We start from the raw sequence: 19738 nt of genomic DNA, 5'->3' as shown, positions 1-19738 counted from the left end.
CAGCTTAGATGCCTGGTGCACATCACGTGCTCGGCAACAGTAGGAATTACTCCTTTCTGAGGGAGAGAAGGATGATACGTTTAAGTGGGCACTGTTGTAAGCTGTGCACTTTCTCAGGAGTGAAATTCAGTCACCACCTCGCTGGATCCACACCACACCCCTGAGGTAGGTGGCATCCTCCCGACCTTGCAGGTGAGGCGTCTGGCTCATGGAGGTGTGGGGTGTGCCCAGGACCACACAGTGTGTAAATGGCAGAATGTCTGATCATTCTAGAGCCAGAGTGGCCTCCTGAAGGGGGCTCGGCTGTTCTTTTACCGGGGAAAGGAACAATCAATACCTCTGCGGGATTACTGCTGGAGAGAATCCTGATGTAAGCACAGAGTTTCTGGGAAAAAGAACTTGGCAAAGCTCACTGTCAACAATCAGAAGACGATCAACAGGAGGAAAGTACTCTGAGGAAGCATTTTTAAAAATATCTTCTTTGAAACAGAGCTGATTTCCCTAGACAAACGCAGAGCGAAATTCATATAATTATCTATGCATGCACCCCTGCCATCTTCTATATTTTTAGACAGCGCGTTTTTAAAGAAAAAAGACAGAGGCACCATTATTCACATTTTAGCAAGCTGAAAAATCTCTCTCCCCCTTGCTTCTCTGTGACAGTCATCAGCACAGCGTGCTATAATGAATTTTGGGAGTGGGTTAACATGTATCTAAAAAAAAATAGTGGAAGAAATGTTTACTGTTTCTTGGTGCTTGTTAATGTGAAAATATAATCAATTGCTTCCTGATTCTTTGCTCCAGCAAAGAGTAGGAACATGAACTCACAGGGGCAGACGTGCATGGACATCAGTGCCTTCTGTTCCCTGCCCCGATACCAGCTGGACAGCCAACTCCTCTTCCCAAGGCCCATGTCAATTCTATGTCTCCAAAGAGGGAAAACTATGTCTCACGATCTGTTTGCCTACACTTTCTTGGAACTATTGGGGTGACTATGCAGGGTGGTTGGAGGGGACCAGTCATGCTGGGGACATGGTAGGGTCCTAGATTTCACGTAACTGTGTGTGCCCACCACAGACTGGGCTAAGGACACATGTTCATTCACATGTGTTGAACCCTTTGTTTCCTTCCATCACCCCGTCGAAAGCCCCGGAGTGGTCAACAGCCTTCTTCCAAACCCTCAGAAACCCTTAGACACATTGCCAGCTGTGTTTGGAACTGTCCAGCAGGCGGAAGCAAGCTTTTGTACATTGTGAAGCGTTAACCTGTTGGATACTCGTTCCTGGGGAATGAGATGGAGGTGGTCTTTGCCTTCTCGCCAGGGAGATCCAGGGCCCCGGGCCCAGCCAGCCTCGGCGGGATCATGAGGCCAGTGACAAAGGACCTGTGTGAGGCAACTTTGGAGATGCGGGAGGGTGACCAGAAACCAAGATTTACCCACGGGACTCAATGAGGCAAAGGGTGTAAAACAAATTGTACGGTATAATCTCATTCAAACAATAAACATGTATTTTGAAACAACACCAGAAGGAAATGTATGAAATTTCAATTTTTTGAGTTTGTTTGTTTTTTTTCTCGCCTCACTACTAGGAATACAGATGATTTTCTTGTGTGTGTATGTTTGTGATGCAGAACTATGTTTTCCCAAATTTTCTGCATTAAGCACATGCTGTGGTCATAATGAGAAAAAAAAATCTGTTTTAAAAAATTGCAAATGATCCACATCGGCCTCTGAGTTGGAGCCAAGTGATTCCAATAAACACAGAGTCATTCCCCAGGCTCCCCTGTGCCCCCCTGTTGGCTTCACTGTAACCAAGGAAATGGAGCTTTCACATGTGCGCGTCATCGAGCGCTTAGTCATTGGACCACAGCGTTTTTAGGGATGTGGGTGTAAGTGACTGCCTTTGTCAGAGCAGCCTGCGAAGCAAACACAGCTTACGTTACCCCTTGTCTCCTCTCTCCCCCTCCCCGAGCAGGGTGGCTGTCCTTGGACCACCCGTCCTCCCTGGAGGTCCAGGAAGAGAAAAACTACACACCAAGGTCGATAGCAAAGGAACGGGGACTTGGGGGAACTGGCCTGATTACGTGCCAACAGGTCCGATGCAGAACGAGAGCCACACTTCGGACAAGGCAAGTGCGGCTCTGATCCCAGCTTGGCAACCATTTAGCCTTCGGGCAAGTTACTCAGTCTCACCTGGCCTCGCGTTCCTCATCTTTTCGGGGGTCCTTAGGCATTGTTGAAATGGTGCAGAACACGGATTCCTCCTCCGAGCAGGAACTGGGAAAACATTACAGCTGTGACGCAGAAACACAAGCAAACCATCTTAGCTCGGTAAATGTGGAATGGAAATAAAGCGTGTGCCTTTATTTCTCCTTAAAAGGAAAGAAAACCAAAACACCCCACCCTCTCACACACCCCAGGTACAATTGTACAAAATCCTTTGATGTTTCCAAGTAAAGCCAGAATGTCAGAATCTTCTATGCCTCTGTTGTCGGGCTTGGTAGCCACAAAGCACACGTGGCTGTTGAAACGTGGCTCGTCTGAACTGAGATGCGCTGGAATGTAAAACACACCCCATTCCAAAGATTTGGCATGAATAAATAATGTAACATGTCATTCACATTTTGCATTGGATAGATGTTAAACTTACATACACTGAGTGGCCAGATTATTATGACCACCTAACGTTTGTAGGCAAATTAGCCATACACTGCATCATATGGGATATGGAAGCCGAAGGCCTGTTCGAACACCTTTGCTGTCTGCAGTTACCAAGATAAAACATCTCCAATTCTCACAGGAACACAAGGGTTGGACAGTCGAGCATTGGGAAAAAGTCATGTGGTCCGATGAATCACATTTCCAGTTGCATCATGCAGGTGGCAGAGTGAGAATTTCGCGAAAGCAGCATGAAAGCATGCACCCCACATGCATGAGTACAACCCTTCAAGCTGGTGGGGGCAGTGTTATGGTTTGGGGCATGTTTTCCTGGCATGATTTGGGCCCTTTAATTTGTGTGGAACAACGTCTTATACATACCTAAGTATAGTTGCTGATCAAGTTCATCCTATCATGTTGATGGCGTATCCCAATGGAGATGGCTTCTTCCAACAAGACAATGCGCCATGCCACGGTGCTCGTATTGTGCAGGAGTGGTTTCAAGAACATGAGGGAGACTTGACCTTGCTTAGGTGGCCCCCACAACCACCAGATCTCAATCCAATTGAGCATTTGTGGGACGAAGTTAAAAGAGCCACCAGGCAGCCGGTTCCACAACCATCAAATCTCACAGAACTGGACAGTGCCATTCATCAGGCATGGTGTCAGATTCCTCGCATCACTTTTCAACATCTCGTGGAGTCAATGCCAAGAAGAATCGCTGTAGTATTGAAGGCAAAAGGTGGCCCAATGAAGTACTGATGGGGTGGTCATAATAATCTGGCCACTCAGTGTATATTGGTCATCATGATTGAAATGTATCATTAAAAACATTTTCCCCTGTTACTTTTACTGTGCTACACTTTAAAATTTAAAACTATTCATGTGGCTGGCATTATGCTTCTTGTAGACAGTGTTGATCGAGATTTCCTTTCTGGATATAGTCTCTCTGTCTGTAAGGTCTTTCATCCACTGCCTGCATGACAAGAGAACTATGTGAGGTGCATTGCAACAGGGAGGTAGGGTTGAAGGTAGTCTCTACCACCCTAGTCCTCACTGGGTTATGGTTGGCTGTGATTTAAGCCACTTTAGCTTCTTCCCTCCTTCTGCCTCTTCTTCCTTGCTCATTCCTCTTTTTCCTTTTCTGTAAAATCTCCTGCACCAAAGCGGCAGGCCATTGCTGAGCTCTAATAAGAGTGAAGTGTGGGCCAGATAATTAGCTACTGTTATACTTCACTCATCATTAGCAACTGATTTACTGGGAAAGCTTTACTCCAGGAAAAATCATTACCTGCCAGTGTGATGTGACCCGTACTCAGGTTTTGCCGCCCAGAATACTTCCAATGTGCTTTAAGTAACAGTGCTCTGATTTTTCTTTGCAAAACAGATCAATACCTTTGTTTGTGTCAGTCACAGTGCCCTACCCTCTTCCCTCCCTACTGGGCATTCAGGCCAACCTGACGCCCTTTCCCAGAGCTTGAGTCTCAAGAGGAATGGCACACCTTAGGAATGGAGGTATAACGAGGCCATGTGGATATGTCTCCTGCTACGGGATTCTTAGAGCTATCTTGATACTGTGCCTGATTGATTTCCAATTCTTCTTTCAATCTAATGAGCTACCCAGTAGTCTTGAAATAACTTCCTTTTGCATTTAAGCTACAAAGAATCATTTTCTTTTTAAATATATATATATATTGTTTTATTGATTTCAGAGAGGAAGGGAGAGGGAGAGATAGTAACATCAATGATGAGAATCATTGATCAGCTGCCTCCTGCATGCCCCCTACTGGGGATCAAGCCTGCAACCCAGACATGTGCCCTGACCGAGAATAGAACCATGACCTCCTGGTTCATTTGTCTACTCTCAACCTCTGAGTCACACCAGCCGAGCCAGAGTCATTTTCTATTCTTCAAAGCCACAGCCCTCTTTGTTATTATCCTGATTTTGCAAAACAGTGAAATACTGTAAAAAGTATTTAAGGACCTTTGTCCCTGACTGCAAATATTAGTGTCAACAGGAATAAGAAAGAATAAATTGTTGAAATATAGCCCTCAACGTTGTCTTTGTAAAAACTACAATGAACCTGATGCCAGGCTAGCTCAATTGAGCACAGAGCTGAGTCCCACCAGTGCCTGGCAGACCTCACCTGCATGCCATAGGGTGGAGCTCTGGGAACTGAGAGCTAAGGGAAAGGATGGCCTGGATTTCCCCAACCTTTCGGTACAGTGAGTCCTCACTCAAGCAAAATAAGTTATGAACATCAAAACTCGATTTTATAAAGGACAGCTTGAAAAGAAAGAAACATCAATTGAGCTATCAGCTGTTACGTGTATATGCATTTTTGGGACACCCTGAATATGAAACTTTAATTATTCTTTGTTCTTCAAGCAGAATACTGGGGGTTTCACCTGGTTAATTGAGATTCTCCCCAAAAGTGCCCAACTTTCCTCGTTATGAGGGTTTAAAGACAGGTCATGATCCCTCACTAAAGCTAATTGTTACTCATTACAAATCTCTATAGCATTTTATGATGGGAACGGGAGAGTTAATATAAGTAACAATTTTTGCAGCTGTGAGCAGTGAGCTTGCTATTAATAAAATGCCTTGCATTTGCAAAATAAGTTATCAAGAAATTGGTTGTTTCTTCATGAACTCTACACTTGTAAATGTTGTATTTATTAGAGAGGATGCTGCCAACGAGGGAGAAAGGAGTCAGGGATAGATATAACTGTCTTGATGTATGTAACCAAGGGAAGTAATATTCATTTATACAAAATTGCTTATTGATTGCATCCTGAGTTTTAGGCACTGAACTAAGGTTTTTTCATTTATTATTTTTAATTCACTTATTTACAACAACCCTAAAATTCGATATAATTATGCAAATTGACCATACCTCCGACACGCCCACAAACCACGCCCACCATCCAATCAGAGTGAGCATGCAAATTAACCCAAACCAAGATGGCTACAGCCACAGAGAGCAAGGTTTCCTAGGTAACAGAGGAAGCCAAGCTTTCCGCCTGCCCTTTCCAGGCCTAAGCCTCCACTCAAGCTACAAAGTTTCAATTATAGAAGGTAAACAAATTCAAACAAATGGCGGCAGAATGGAGCTTGAGAGAGCAGGCCAGGGTTGCTGCCAGCAACAGGAGAAGCAAAGCTTTCCACACACCCTGGCCGGGCTCACCCGCTTAAGGCAACAAAGTTTCAATTATAACCCCAACACAATGGCTGCGGCCTCGGAGGGAGCCCCAGGCTTGGCTTGGTTCCGCTCCAGGCTACAAAGTTTCAATTGTAGAAGGAAAATAAATTCCAGATACCAGGGCCTCCGCTTGGGTTACCAGGGGGCGTGGCCAGCCTGCAAACCACCACAGGCCCCTCACTCAGGCCGCCTCACACCCCAAGGGAAACCCCACCTGATCTGGGATGCCCTTCAGGGCAAACCAGCTGGCCCCCACCCCTGTACCAGGCCTCTATCCTATCTAATAAAAGAGTAATATGCAGATTGATCATCACTGCAACACACAATATAGCTGCCCCCATGTGGTCAAAGATCCTGCCCCCATGTGGACACAAGATGGCCACCACAAGATGGCCAGCAGGAGAGGGCAGTTGGGAGGCACCCGGCCTGCAAGGGAGGGCAGTTGTGAGGGATCAGCCCTGCAAGGGAGGGCAGTTGAGAGGGACCAGGCCTGCAAGAAAGGGCAGTTGGAGGTGATCAACCCTTCAGGAGAGGGCAGTTAGGAGTGACCAGGCCGGCAGAGGAGGGAAGTTGGGGGCAAACAGGCTGGCAGGGGAGCTGTTAGGCATCATTCAGGCTGGCAGCGGAGTGGTTAGGGGGTGATCAGGCTGGCAGGCAGAAGCGTTTAGGGCCAATCAAGAAGGCAGGCAGGCAAGCAGTTGGGAGCCAGCAGTCCGGATTGTGAGAGGGAGGGCCGTTTAGGCCCGATCCCAGTGGGATCGGGCCTAAACGGGCAGTCGGACATCCCTCTAGGGGTCTCATATTGGAGAGGGTACAGCCTGGGCTGAGGGAGAACCCCCCTCCGTGCACGAATTTCGTGCACCGGGCCTCTAGTTTTACAAATAAGAAGGCTGAAACCAAAATAAGTAACCTGACTAAGGTCACCCAGTTAAGAAATGGCAAATCAAAGTTTCAAACTCCCAACAAAATCTGATTTCAAATCCTAGTTCATTTTATCACAACTTCCCATTACATTGCTATTGTTTTGTTCAAGAAAATAAATCTTAGTTAATTTTAAAAACACCCTAATTTTGGCTAAACATAACGTGTTTCTTAGATTAGCCTTCAATGAAATGTGAACAGAGTTAAAGAAACAGGCCCCTCCCTTATCAAGGAAAGGGACACTAAGCCAACAAACAAGTGGTATGTTAGGTACCATCTCTTTTTGGCACAGACACCACACACTTGTCTTATTCTCCCAGGTCCTGCTGCCTAAAGTTTCTGGATCCAGGGACACTGTCTCCTTAAGGCATAATGTGACTTACTGGCTGTCCTTCCTCACAGTAGGTCTGAACAAACTCTGCCTCTACGTTCATTCTGCCATGTGTCTCCCTGAGGTGAGCTAAAGTTGAAAGAAACTTACTAGCAAGGCTGACATGGCTCAGCAGTTGAGTGTCAACCTATGAACCAGGAGATCATGGTTTGATTCCTGGTCAGGGCACATGCCTGGGTTGCAGGCTCCATCCCTAGTGTGGGGCATGCAGGAGGCAGCCGATCAATTATTCTCTGTCATAATTGATGTTTCTATCTCCCTTCCTCTCTGAAATCAATAAAAATATATCAAAAAAAGGAAGGAAGGAAAGGAAGGAAGGAAGGAAGGAAGGAAGGAAGGAAGGAAGGAAGGAAGGAAGGAAGGAAGGAAGGAAAGAACTTACTGATTCTATAGGCTACCACCACCCTGCAGTCCCAAGTTTCTAAACTTTTCATGACTGAATCCCATCCTTTGAAATATTTCAACAACTATATAACTTTATTATCCTCTGGCTCTTCATACAGGATAAACCACTTCTCAAAGTCACTCATTTGTGACTGTCAACCAAACACCTAAAATAATTTAGAATACAAGATAAGGTTATACAATTATTACCTTAAAAGTCATGGATGGATTTATCAACTCCAAGGCTGGCCATTGCTGGCTTTGCCTGCTCTCCCAGAATCTTTCCGAGGTTAGTTTGTGATATTGTATCTGAGACTATCCACAGGCATGCAACCACTGCTCAAGTCCACTCCCATTTCTACAACTCTGGATTACAAAAGGAGAAAGTTGGCAGAATTCATTTCTTTCTCACTATTTTCATATGGTGAAAATCTCCATTCTCAAGCCAGCAATAGAAGGTCTACCACATACTACTTGTCTTAAGTCTTGGATGCTTACAGAGAAAGGGTGGGGAGGAGGGAGACTGAAGGAAAAATGGATTTCAGCCCTAGCCGGTTGCTCAGTGGTTAGAGCGCCAGCCGGAGGACCAAAGGATCTAGGGTTTGATTCCATCAAGGGCATGTATCTGGGTTGTAGGTATGATCCCCAACCCAGGGCAGGGCTGGTTCGGAAGGCAAGCAATCCATGTGTCTCTCTCACATCAATGTCTCTCTCTTTCTCTCTCTCTCTCTCTTTCCCTTTTTTCTTTCTCTCTCTTTTCCTCTCCCTTCCACTCTCTCTAAAAATCAATGGAAAAATGCCCTCAGGTGAGGATTAACAACAAGAAAACGTTGTTTTGGCCTTATTTTAAAAAATGGATTTCACAGAAAAGTTTGTGTATAATCATGGAGGGGAATAAGAAAGGCAAAAATATAAAGGTTTGAGTCAAAGAGTAGAATAAGTTATCTTTATCAGTGATAGTCTCTCTTCTTCTGAATCTTTTATTTTTTATTTTTTATAGGGAAATATTTTCTGAAACTACAAAATATATATTATGCTATGCCCCAGGGTAGTCTATATCTCTTCCAGTTCTGTGAATCTGATAAAATTGAAAATTTAAATCTGTTTCTAAAGGAAGCACTGAGCATATCAAGCCTACGACATATATAGTTCTGCAACTAGATATGCCATTTAAAATCTTTCAGCAAGAAATTCCAAAAGCCAAATGAATTCAGCCCTAGACATCTCACAGTTTATTTGGAAAATAACCCTTTGACTGGCAGTTGAAAAGGAGGAACATGGAACCCCGTGGTTAAATGGAGGGAAACATGAGGTGGTTCTGTAGTGGAGGCCAGCTGCGGGGAGCAGATGTTCTGAAAATTCCTAAGCCAGATAACCTCTACCCCTTTTTGCTTCGTGGACAGTAAATAAAGACGACAATCTGGATCCCAACCCTTGCTCTTCCCGTTGCTAGCTTGGTGACCTCGGCAGGATGTTTAACTTCTCTAACAATCAGTTTCATCAACTATAAAAATGAGCGTAATTATATTTGCCTCGTAGGACCATTGTTAGGATTGAGCAAGGTGATGCATATAAATGAACTAGCTTAGTCCCTGGCATGATAGGTGCTTAATGAGTATTAGATTATTTTCTTCTTAATTTGGGAATATCTAACATTTCTGTTTGAAAAAGAGCCCTGATTTTAACCACAAATATCATTGCAACCAACTTGTGAGTTGAGATGAGAGCTCAGATGAAAACCCCAATCACACTTCTCATCACACACTCATTGGGTTTGAAACCAGCAGCCAGTCAGATGTGGAATTTTAATTTTCTGAGATTCAGTCGTGAGGAGTTGTTTTTCCCTGACAGGATTGTGTGAGTAGGAAATAAACTCTGTACAACACCTGACACTAAACTAGCATTGACACTGTGCCTGTGAGTGTGGAGGTGTGTCTCATTGGAGAGATTGGTGCCAGCTGCTGAGGCTGTCCTCTTAAATTAAATTCTAGAAGCATTATTATTTTATCTATCATACTTAGATCTACAGTCCACCTGGTATTGATGTTTGCTTATGGTATGAAAAAGGGAATGTATAATAACTATGGATTATAACATAAAACCAGCAAGGATACTCAAGACGAGCTCATTCTACAGTAGCTTCTTATTGATGCTTGGGACACTCTTATGACCTTGACCCTACAAAATTACTGGGGTTACATTGCACTCTGTTTTTCTTCCTTCCTGCTGCTTGTCTCAAGTTCTCCTTCCCACTCTTTGCTGTATGAGCAGACACATCCCCTAAGGAAAGAGGCTGCCTATCTGTCTTGGGATATATATATCCCAAATATGCAAATAGACTGAACGGCGGAGCAACCAAACAACTGGTCACCATGATGTGTGCTGATGACCGGGGTTGTGCATGGAACAAGGAGGGCGTTGGCCATGGCGGGATGGTGGAGCAGGTGAGCAGGGATGCCAGACCAAGCCAGGCACCAGTCGCTGTCACCAGGGGGAGAGCCTCTGGTGGTTACTGAAAATTCTTTGCTCTCGCATGCCGCGGTCCTACCCAGCACTCGCACCTGTTGCTGGCACCAGCCCCGCTTGCACCTGCTGCCAGCGCCTGGTGTTGGCCCCCATTGCCGGCAGATGGGGGACAAGGGGCTGCAGACAGGGGACCAGGGGCCACAGCAGGAGGGGCTTGGCGGGGGCATGGAGGATGGGCAGAGACCTGCCCCTGTGCCCACAATTCCTTTCAAGTTGCACGAATTCGTGCACTGGGCTCCTAATACTTTATAAAGGATGCTCTTGGAGAATCCCTAAAAGGAATGTAAGTGGAAAATCACAGGAGGAAGAGCCATACTCCCTAACCCTCTTCCTAACCTTCTGTTTTTATAGGCTTGGCAGGGAAGGAGACAGCCTAGATCAGTGGTTCTCAACCTTTCTAATGCCGCGACCCTTTAATACAGTTCCTCATGTTGTGGTGATCCCCAACCATAAAATTATTTTCTTTGCTACTTCATAACTGTAATTTTGCTACTGTTATGAATCGTAATGTAAATATCTGTGTTTTCTGATGGTCTTAGGTGACCCTGCTAGCGGTTGAGAACCACTGCGGTAGAGCCTAAGACCATCGGAAAAGGCAGCCTCTTTCCTTAGTGGATGGTCTTAGGCGACCCTGCTAGCGGTTCTCAACCTGTGGGTCACGACCCACAAGTTGAAAACCACTGCTGTAGAGCCTAAGACCATCGGAAAACACAGATATTTACATTATGATTCATTAACAGTACCAAAATTACAGTTATGAAGTAGCAACAAAAATAATTTTATGGTTGGGGGTCACCACAACATGAGGAACTGTATTAAAGGGTCTTGGCATTAGAAAGGTTGAGATCCACTGGCCTAGAGACTTCTGTCAGGATCTGGGCTCTGATTACAGTTTAGTCTATTATGCCTTTTTCCCCTAAGCTTTGGGTCCCAGTTCTCAATTCTTAGGCAACCAGACAAGATCCAGAGATCAACCTCCCATCATACTGAGGTGGACATGCAGGGAGAGAGGGCAATACTAAGAGGGAGCTGGGGTCCAAGCATTTATGGTGGCCATTTGACGATTTTATCTCTGAGCTCACATGCTTAGAGAAATAAGGAAGGACAGCGCCCCCTGCAGTACAGAGTCCCTGGTGCCCAGGAGGACATCAGTGACTGGGACTGTGACATTCAGAGTGCACGTCTTATAAGAGGCTCTCCGTCACCCTAAAAGTGAAAAAAATTCTCACAGCTGAGCAGCTGGCGATAATGTTCATTAAAAAACAGCTAAAGCAGTCTGTGTGTTATCAAAGAGCCACATGGCACCTGGAAAAATAGCATTTTGATATTTTAGGGGGAAAAAATAAAACAAAAAGTTAAAAGGAAAAAGAACTCTTCTATCTCAAAAGACACAGATTTCCCAATTCTGAGAATGTGAATTACAGCCAATTTATAAAGTCCTTTGAAATTAACAGGTTATATTAGCAAAGCTGAGACATCCTTATCTAAAAGTGAGCAAGAACAGCCTCATTACAATGGAAAAACAAAACCAAAAAAAAAAAAAAAGAACCCTCTAAAGCAAGCTGTGGTCCGAGACAAAGAAAAACCAAGGTCTTTGCATAATATTGTTCCAGAATGAGCTCATTATATGAACTTGGAATTGGGGCCAACAAGTCAGATTTTCTTGGGTTGCACAACATGTAAGTGGGGAATTTAGAGCTGTGGGTGCCCAGGATGTTTGCTAAGAAGCAGGAAAAGCTCAGGGATAAGAAATAAGAATAATGGAGACATGCCGAGAGAAGTATAGTGGGGATGGAGGTGGACAAAGAAAAAGATCTCAGGGTCCCTCTGGTTTCTGATTTCATCCCTTCTGAAGTCCGGTTGCCTTTTATTCTGTGTGTGATGAGGTACACATTGATTTCAGAGCCACCTTTTTAATGAGCTGCCTGGCACTGGGTTTTCTTACTTTCCACCAAGAATTCTAACTATCTACAGCAAGTCTTGGGAAATTAGCCAATAAGTAGAGAGGCTGTTTCTAGGCACAGAACTCTGACACAAGACAGCGCTTCACCGACGACCCGCCCTCTGTCGCAAGGGTGCTGACAAATTGCACAGAGTTCTTGAATATCGCGTTATAAACCAGAGAAGCACATCAGACTGGATGTGTTTTGCCCTTGGAGGAAGTCAAGGATAGACTTGAGCTGCATCTTGAAGCAGGTGGGATGTGTGATTTAACTACTCCATCACACCAAAGAAGGTCTTGTAACCTGGAGCCAGCAGGACAGTCCTGGTTTAAAATATCATGCTAACATCAGCCTAGATATGGCCACAGTGCTCCCCAAAACTGTATGCTCATCCTTACTCAGGGTAGCAGAACTAAAACTTTTTCCAGACTCTTGCTTACCGGTGGTCCAGTGATGAGGAGATTTTAATACATGTGTCACAGGCCCAAAGGGACAATTGCTTTTGTTGTTGTTAATCCTCGTCCGACGATACTATTCCATTAATTTTTAGGGAGAGTGGAAGAGAGAGGGAAAGAGAGAGAAACATCTATGTGAGAGAAACACATCGATTGGTTGCCTCCTGCAGGAGCCCTGACCAGGGCCTGGCCGGGGAGGAGCCTGCAACAGAGATACGTGCCCTTGACCAGAATCGAACCGGGGACCCTTTGGTCCGCAGGCCAATGCTCTATCCAGTGAGCCAAACTGGCTAGGGTGGGACAATAGCTTTTCATCCGAATTCATAAAGCCCTAATGATGCTAACATCAAGGACCATATTGTTAATGATGTGAAATATAAGTAAAAAATTTTAAGTCGCTTACATTTTTCTAATTATATGACCATGAGTAAATTGCTTAAATCCTCTATGTCTCTATGTTCTTCTGATTATTGTGAATATTAAATAAATTTGCCAATATAAAGTGCTTAGTATAATGCCTGGCACACTGGTTATTACTATTTTTTCTAGAAGTACCTTGTTGCTCCCACCATTGTCTTCATTTCGGATGAACTCTCTCTTGTCCAAAAATTTGAGACCCCACCCTGGCCATTAGAGATTCATCACTTTGGGTTGTCAAATAATCTCTACTGAAAGGCAGAAAGTTCTAGTAGGAAACATGAAATAACACCTAGTGGTCATTCCAACCTTTCATGAAATAGTTTTCAATGTAGATTCTTTCCTCCTAATATGTTTGAATGGTTAATCTCATCTAAACATCTGACTCCTAAGAGAGGTACAGATTGGGAGGACTGACATGGGAATGGGCTGATGTTACAAGGCTCCCCAATTCTCTATACTCATCGGGCAAATGAGCTGGTCTCTCATTAGCTACTCAGACTCCAGAATCTTAGAACAGGTGTCTTCTATGAGGTACATGGGTTTTTTCTGCCATCTAGTGGTGTCGTTGAGGATAACAGTCTTGATGTGAGAAAGGAAGGCATTTGTACCACACTGGACAGTGCATAAGAACCTCACTGGCCTCTGTAAGCTTGATTTCTTTAGGTACCTCATATAAGTGGAATCATGGCTTCACAGGTGTGAAACTGTGACCACACTCATCAAATGTTATACAGGAAATATTTTTGTATATCAGTTACACTTTATAAAGCCATTAAAACAACACAACTCTCTGGCTCCCAGGCATCTTCTTCAGCTTACACTTTCCAGGGGCTGCACCTGAGATCCACAGTGAGGCAGGAAGGAAATCAGAGGCTTGGATCTGCAGGGAGGATCAAGCCCCAACCTGGCTATTTGAAGACTAGTAGCTTAGCCACTGATTCTCTGGGTGGCCTGAGTCCGGTCACTTCGCTCTCCAACCTATTTTCTCATCTATCAGATGAATCACACTGGCTGGTCCCTGCTAGCTCTAATATTCTAGTATTTTGTTGTCCTTCAGATTGTAACTCTTTGTTTAAAGACACATATATAGAGAATTTATAACATTTAGACAGTTAACTAATTTACTATTGTCTAGGACACCTTTTTCATCTCATGGCACACATAAACTAATTACTGAAATTCTGCGGCACACCAAAAATTATATTTTTGCCGATTTGACAGAAATATAGATTTAGTTTCTATTCATTCACGCTCTGATGGCTAGTGTTGTGTTGGCTGCTGTCATTTTTTTAATTGACAATCTAAGGGAAAAGAGATCAGTGCCCGAGTAAATAGATATTGCATGTTTTAAAAATTCTTGTGGCACACCAGTTGAAAATCGCTGCTTTAGGGCAATAGGGATAAGGTGGCTAAGTATAATGTTTCTGACATCATCTTCCTCTTGGGGAAGCTCTTCCTTCTTAATTGCCTTGCAAAGACTGTGTGACTTGTTGATTCATTTACTCTAAAGTCCATAAGTCACATGCAAACAACAGTGAGCAAGTGGTTTGTTTCTAATACTCGGATATTTCTTGATGAATGCCAGAAATGCTTTACTCACAGTAATACACAGTTATTTATTCATTTGTTGGATTTATTTAATCCAGAATTTTTTCATGACATAGCACTGGTTTAATCCCTCCCAAACAGGACTACCATATATTCTTTAACATTCTACCTGCTTCTAAAATCTCTCCTTTCCCTTCATCATTATTCTATTCAATATTTAAGATAGAGAAATCTGAAAAAAACTGTCTCCCTACATATCCCACTGGCTTCCCATGGCCACCATCTTCCAGTCCAAACCTGCAGCACGCCACCAAAGCATCCCTTGATTGGGCCTCTCAGGGGCACCTGTTCATTGCTTCCTTGGCATCCTCACCCCCACCAACTGCAGCACCCTGTATTTTCTTTTGGAAAATTACTCCCTGCTATTGCTTGAGTAGTCTTGACCTGCCTTCCAAGAACAGAGTGACTCTATTGCCTTAGGCCAGTGGTCGGCAAACAGCGGCTCACGAGCCACATGCAGCTCTTTGGCCCCTTGAGTGTGGCTCTTCCACAAAATACCACGTGCGGGTGTGCACATACAGTGCGATTGAAACTTCGTGGCCCTTGCGCAGAAGTCGGTTTTTGGCCTGGGCAAGTCTATTTTGAAGAAGTGGCGTTAGAACACGCAAGGGGCCAAAGAGCCGCATGTGGCTCGCGAGCCGTGGTTTGCCGACCACTGCCTTAGGCCATTCAAATGACTCCTCGCCTGGCCACAGTGATTGATTCAGGGGTGGACATATGATCCAGCCTAAGTCAACGAGATTTCTGTGGAGACTTCTAAGAATTAGACTCCCATCTAATCCCTTCTGGATGCAAGCTGGACATAGGTAGCCAAAGAAACTGATGGATTCATTTTGGAATCACAGGGGAGAGTCCTAGAAATTGAAGTGACCATCAAGAAAGAAGAGCAATCACTAATCATTCAAGAGATGCAAATCAAAACAACGATGAGGAACCATCTCACACCTGTCAGAATGGCTATCCTCAATAAATCAACAAACAAGTGCTGGTGAGGATGCGGAGAAAAAGGAACCCTCGTGCACTGCTGGTGGGGATGCAGACTGGTGCAGCCACTGTGGAGAACAGTATGGAGTTTCCTCAAAAAGTTAAAAATGGAATTCCTGCTTGACCCAGAAATCCCACTTCTAGGACTATATCCCAATAAACCAGAAACACCGATCAGAAAGGATATATGCACCCCTATGTTCATAGCAGCACAATTCACCATATCTAAAATTTGGAAACAGCCTAAGTGCCCATCAGCAGCGGTTTAAAAAACTGGTACATCCACACAATGGAATACTATGCCACTGTAAAAAAGAAGGGACTTTTACCATTTGCAACAGCATGGATGGAACTGGAGAGCATTATGCTAAGCAAAATAAGCCTGTCGGAGAAAGATAAATATCACATGATCTCACTGATATGTGGGATGTAATGATCAATATAATTTGATGAACAAGAATAGATCCAGAGACAAATGGGTGCGGGGGTGGGGGTTAGAGAGCAACCGAAGGACTTGTATGCATGCATATTAGCATAACCAATGGACACAGACACTGGGGCGGTGGGGGCTTGCCCGGGGTGGGAATGGCTGGAGGTGCGGGGGGGCGGGGAGAGTCAATTGGGGAAAAAGGAGACATATGTAAAACTTTAGACCATAAAAGAAAAAAGAAGAGCAAGAAATAGAGAAAAAGGTGAATCCTGATCACATCATTGGAGCCCTAAATCAAGCCTCACCTGATGCTGGCATTGCCTTTTTCTTCTATTAACCAATAAAGCTCATTTATTTAAGGCAGCTTGAATTGGGTTTTCTGTATTTTGAAATTATAGTAATAATAATGATGATAAGGAAAACATATAGGCCCCCATGCAAACTTTCCATATATTTTGCACTAGTCCTCATAGATTCTTGTCTTCTGATATCACAAGACTGAAGGAGAATATTCGGACTGAAGGAACAGTGTAGATGAAGGCCCAGCAGCTTTCATCAGATTCTGGGGGTGCTGACTTGGTCGTTAATAATCGGACCTGAGCCTGGGGGAGAAGACAGAGGCAAGGGTGACTCCAAGGGGACAGACAAAGACTTGAGTCTCTTTGGGACTGCTACTGCCATTAACTAGGAGAATAAATGAGTTTGGGAAAGGGGACAAGATTCAGTCTAGATCAATTGGAATTTGAGGAGAATTATCATAGCACGCTGCAAAAGGCCTTGACCTATCTACCAACCCCAAAAAACTGGCAGGTCCCTAAGAGCAGGGACTGTGTTCACCTTCAGTCTACCCCCCCCCCCCACCCCAGGAAAACCCGAGGGCTGTCTGTTCAATTAATGAAGAAATGAATAAATGAAAGCTAAATTCATCTAAAATTAGAGAACATTTAAGTCTCTTCTGTGGGCCGGATGCTGAAGTTTTCCAAAAGTTCTGAAAAGTCAGCGATGCCTGTTGGTAGGAACAGAGGCAGCGTTGTCAGGGAAGAGGCAGCACTGAAGCTGTATCTTGAAGATAAAAGTGGATGAAGGGAGTAGCCTTCTAGGCTGGGAGAGGGGCTCAAGCAAAGGCGTTCCTGCATCCCTCTTCGATGGGGAAGTACCACTGTTTTCTCTCCAAATAACTGGAGAGAAAGCTAGAGTGAAGCAACCAAAGAGAGTTCCCACCTCACCTGACAACTGAGGACCCATCCCAGTGGCTGAGACGTTAAAGGATACCAGGGAGGGGCTGTGCTTACAGAACTAGGTCACAGAAAATTCCACACAAATAGGAGGGAATGGTTAACTGCAAGTTTCTCAGTCTTTCAGCTGGGTCGGGAGACCATTTGGTATGGCTCAATTGAAATCCAAGGAATAGGAGATGAGGCAGCTGGCGTTGATGTTTGTGCTTCCCCCCGCCCCCCCCCCCCCGATTACATAACAAGATGGAGAGAAAAAAGAGGGGACTTTGAACCATTCTGATAAACAAAATCCAGAAGCTAACTGCATGGTTTTGTTCTTACCTCTAGAGGAATTTTCCAGAGGAAAAGTTACACAGAAAATTTCTATTTAAAAAGGGGAAGAGATTATTTCTCATAATTGTTTCCAATTTAAGGGGGGGGGTGGAATCTTCAAAAGGGAAGTATTACTTCTGAGCTAGTTGTTTCATACGCATTTAAAACAGAAAATAAGGCACAACCAAAAGCAGTTCTCTGTCAACTGTTGGGATTTGCATGAAAATGATCAAAGGGCCCTTCCTCTCTCTCTTTTTTTTTTTATCAGTCTGCTCTCAAAGGGCTCTCAGTGCAGGCAGTGCCTCCTCTATCATCACTGTTGACAATTCCACCCCGTTCACCCTCCTGGCTGGTTTTATGAATTTCTTAGCTGTCCACAAGGAAGTACTTGGAGACATTAGCAAATCCATTCAAATCTTATTTAACTGGCAGCAGGTGACTTGGTGATGATTTTGTACCCCTTCTTGTTTCCTAATTCTGTGAGGAGTGATGCTGCTGAGCTTCATTACTTCCACAGGGAAACCGATCTGGGATGCAGAGACTGTGAAAATAGGCTTTCATCCTCATCACGCAGTTTCCACCTTCTGAGGTTTGGGTTGAGGAGGGATATAGGGGGCAACCTGGGTGGGGGAGGAGGGCTAGCAATCTGAATCTGTGCCAGTGACAGGTGTCCAAATGCACATTCTTGTTAGCCTATCCTTAAGTCACTGCCCCTTCCTTAGGCAGTCATCTGTTTTCCTAAATACTCCCTGTTTACAAGGGCCACAAACCAAGAATTGAACAGCTTAGCCAAAGGGGAGGTCACTAGCCCCACCCAGGCCAGGCCTTTAGCTGTAATCTTACTTCCCCATTCTGACTTGGGTAGGGCTGCAAAAGCCCTGAAGTAAGGAAACAAAGAATTTAGAAATATAAATAAGGAGTGATCTTATTGTATAAGCTGTTCAGGCTTTGGATCTTTGAATCCCCTGAGCCAGCAGTGCTGCTTTAAACAATGGGTTTTTCCTGAATCTCCGGGTACTTGTATATTTCCTAGTCGCCTGGTAAATTCTGCAGCAGGGTGATCCGATTAGATTTATCCAAAGGAATAATGAGATGGCTGTGGCCTTGTACTCTGGAAATGTGCTCATGTTTTTGCATTTTCATATGAACACTATATGGTAGAGCAGGGGGTGGCATGGAATAGAGGATGAAGCATAGACCTGGGTGCCATGAAATCTGAGAGGCAAATTCTAGTATGAGTTGACTAAATAATTTAACCTTTCTAAGCTTCTATAAAATAGGATAGTTATATCCATTCCAAGAGAATGCCGAGGATTAAATAAGATCATATATATCAAACACCTCCTATAGATGACACACAGTATGGGTTCAATGAATTGATCGGGGAGGGGTGCTGCTGGTAGTGGTATTATTATTGCTCTTTAAATATTCATTCAATTAAAGAAAACATGTAAGTGGGATAACATTGTAAATTATCTATGATGACTGCAAATGGTTACAGTAGGAATAATACATTTTTAATCCTCATCCAAGGATATGTTTACTGATTTTAGAGAAAGGAAAGGGGAGAGAGAAACATCTGTGTGAGAGAGAAACACGGATTGGTTGCCTCTCATGCGTGCCCCAATTGGGACTGAACCCACAACCTAGGTATGTGCCCTGACCAGGGATTGAACTCACGACCTTTTTTTTTTTTTTTTTTTTTTTTTAAATTACTTTATTGATTAAGGTATCACATATTTGTCATCAACCCCCTCCCCCCGTTCCCTTCCCAATCCCCCCCACACGCAAGCCCCCCCGCCCCCCTGTTGTCCGTGATCATTGGTTAGGCTCATATGCAAGCACACAAGTCCTTTGGTTGATCTATCTCCCTTGTCCCCACCCTCCCCTACTTTCCCTCTGAGGAGAACTCACGACCTTTTGGTGTAGGGGGTGACACTACAACCAACTGAGCCATACTGATCAGGGCATGGAATAATTAATATTATAGTAAGTAATATGAAATTGACATTTTAAAATGTGGGTTATTTTTATTGTTTTATCAAAGCTAATTAATATATGCTCATTTTCAAATACTTAAATGATACAATTGTATAAAGTGGGAAATAAAAGTTCCTTATAATTTTTTACTTTCCTGATCCGAGATATGGTTATTATCCTTTCAAATTTGTTTTTGGGTACAGATAAAAATAGTGCTAGAAAAAAATAACAGATTTTTCACTCAGTAGTAAGATTTGACCTTGATGTAAGGGTGGACCATTTTATCT

At 44.0% G+C, this 19738-nt stretch overlaps 1 long non-coding RNA gene across 1 annotated transcript in view; it reads right to left on the bottom strand.

Annotated features, from left to right (window-relative positions):
* Nucleotides 1–2373: 2373 nt before the first annotated feature.
* Nucleotides 2374–19738, bottom strand: part of LOC129147799 (uncharacterized) — a 58832-nt gene continuing 41467 nt past the window's right edge. Inside the window, exon 4 of the long non-coding RNA XR_008555009.1 lies at nucleotides 2374–2556. This is a non-coding gene — a long non-coding RNA (uncharacterized LOC129147799). The remainder of the gene's footprint in view (nucleotides 2557–19738) is intronic.

Source organism: Eptesicus fuscus, chromosome 21, assembly GCF_027574615.1.
Source record: "Eptesicus fuscus isolate TK198812 chromosome 21, DD_ASM_mEF_20220401, whole genome shotgun sequence".
Classification (NCBI taxonomy): domain Eukaryota; kingdom Metazoa; phylum Chordata; class Mammalia; order Chiroptera; family Vespertilionidae; genus Eptesicus; species Eptesicus fuscus.
Note: the sequence above shows the minus strand (reverse complement) of the source record. Positions and strands in the feature narration are given on the sequence as shown.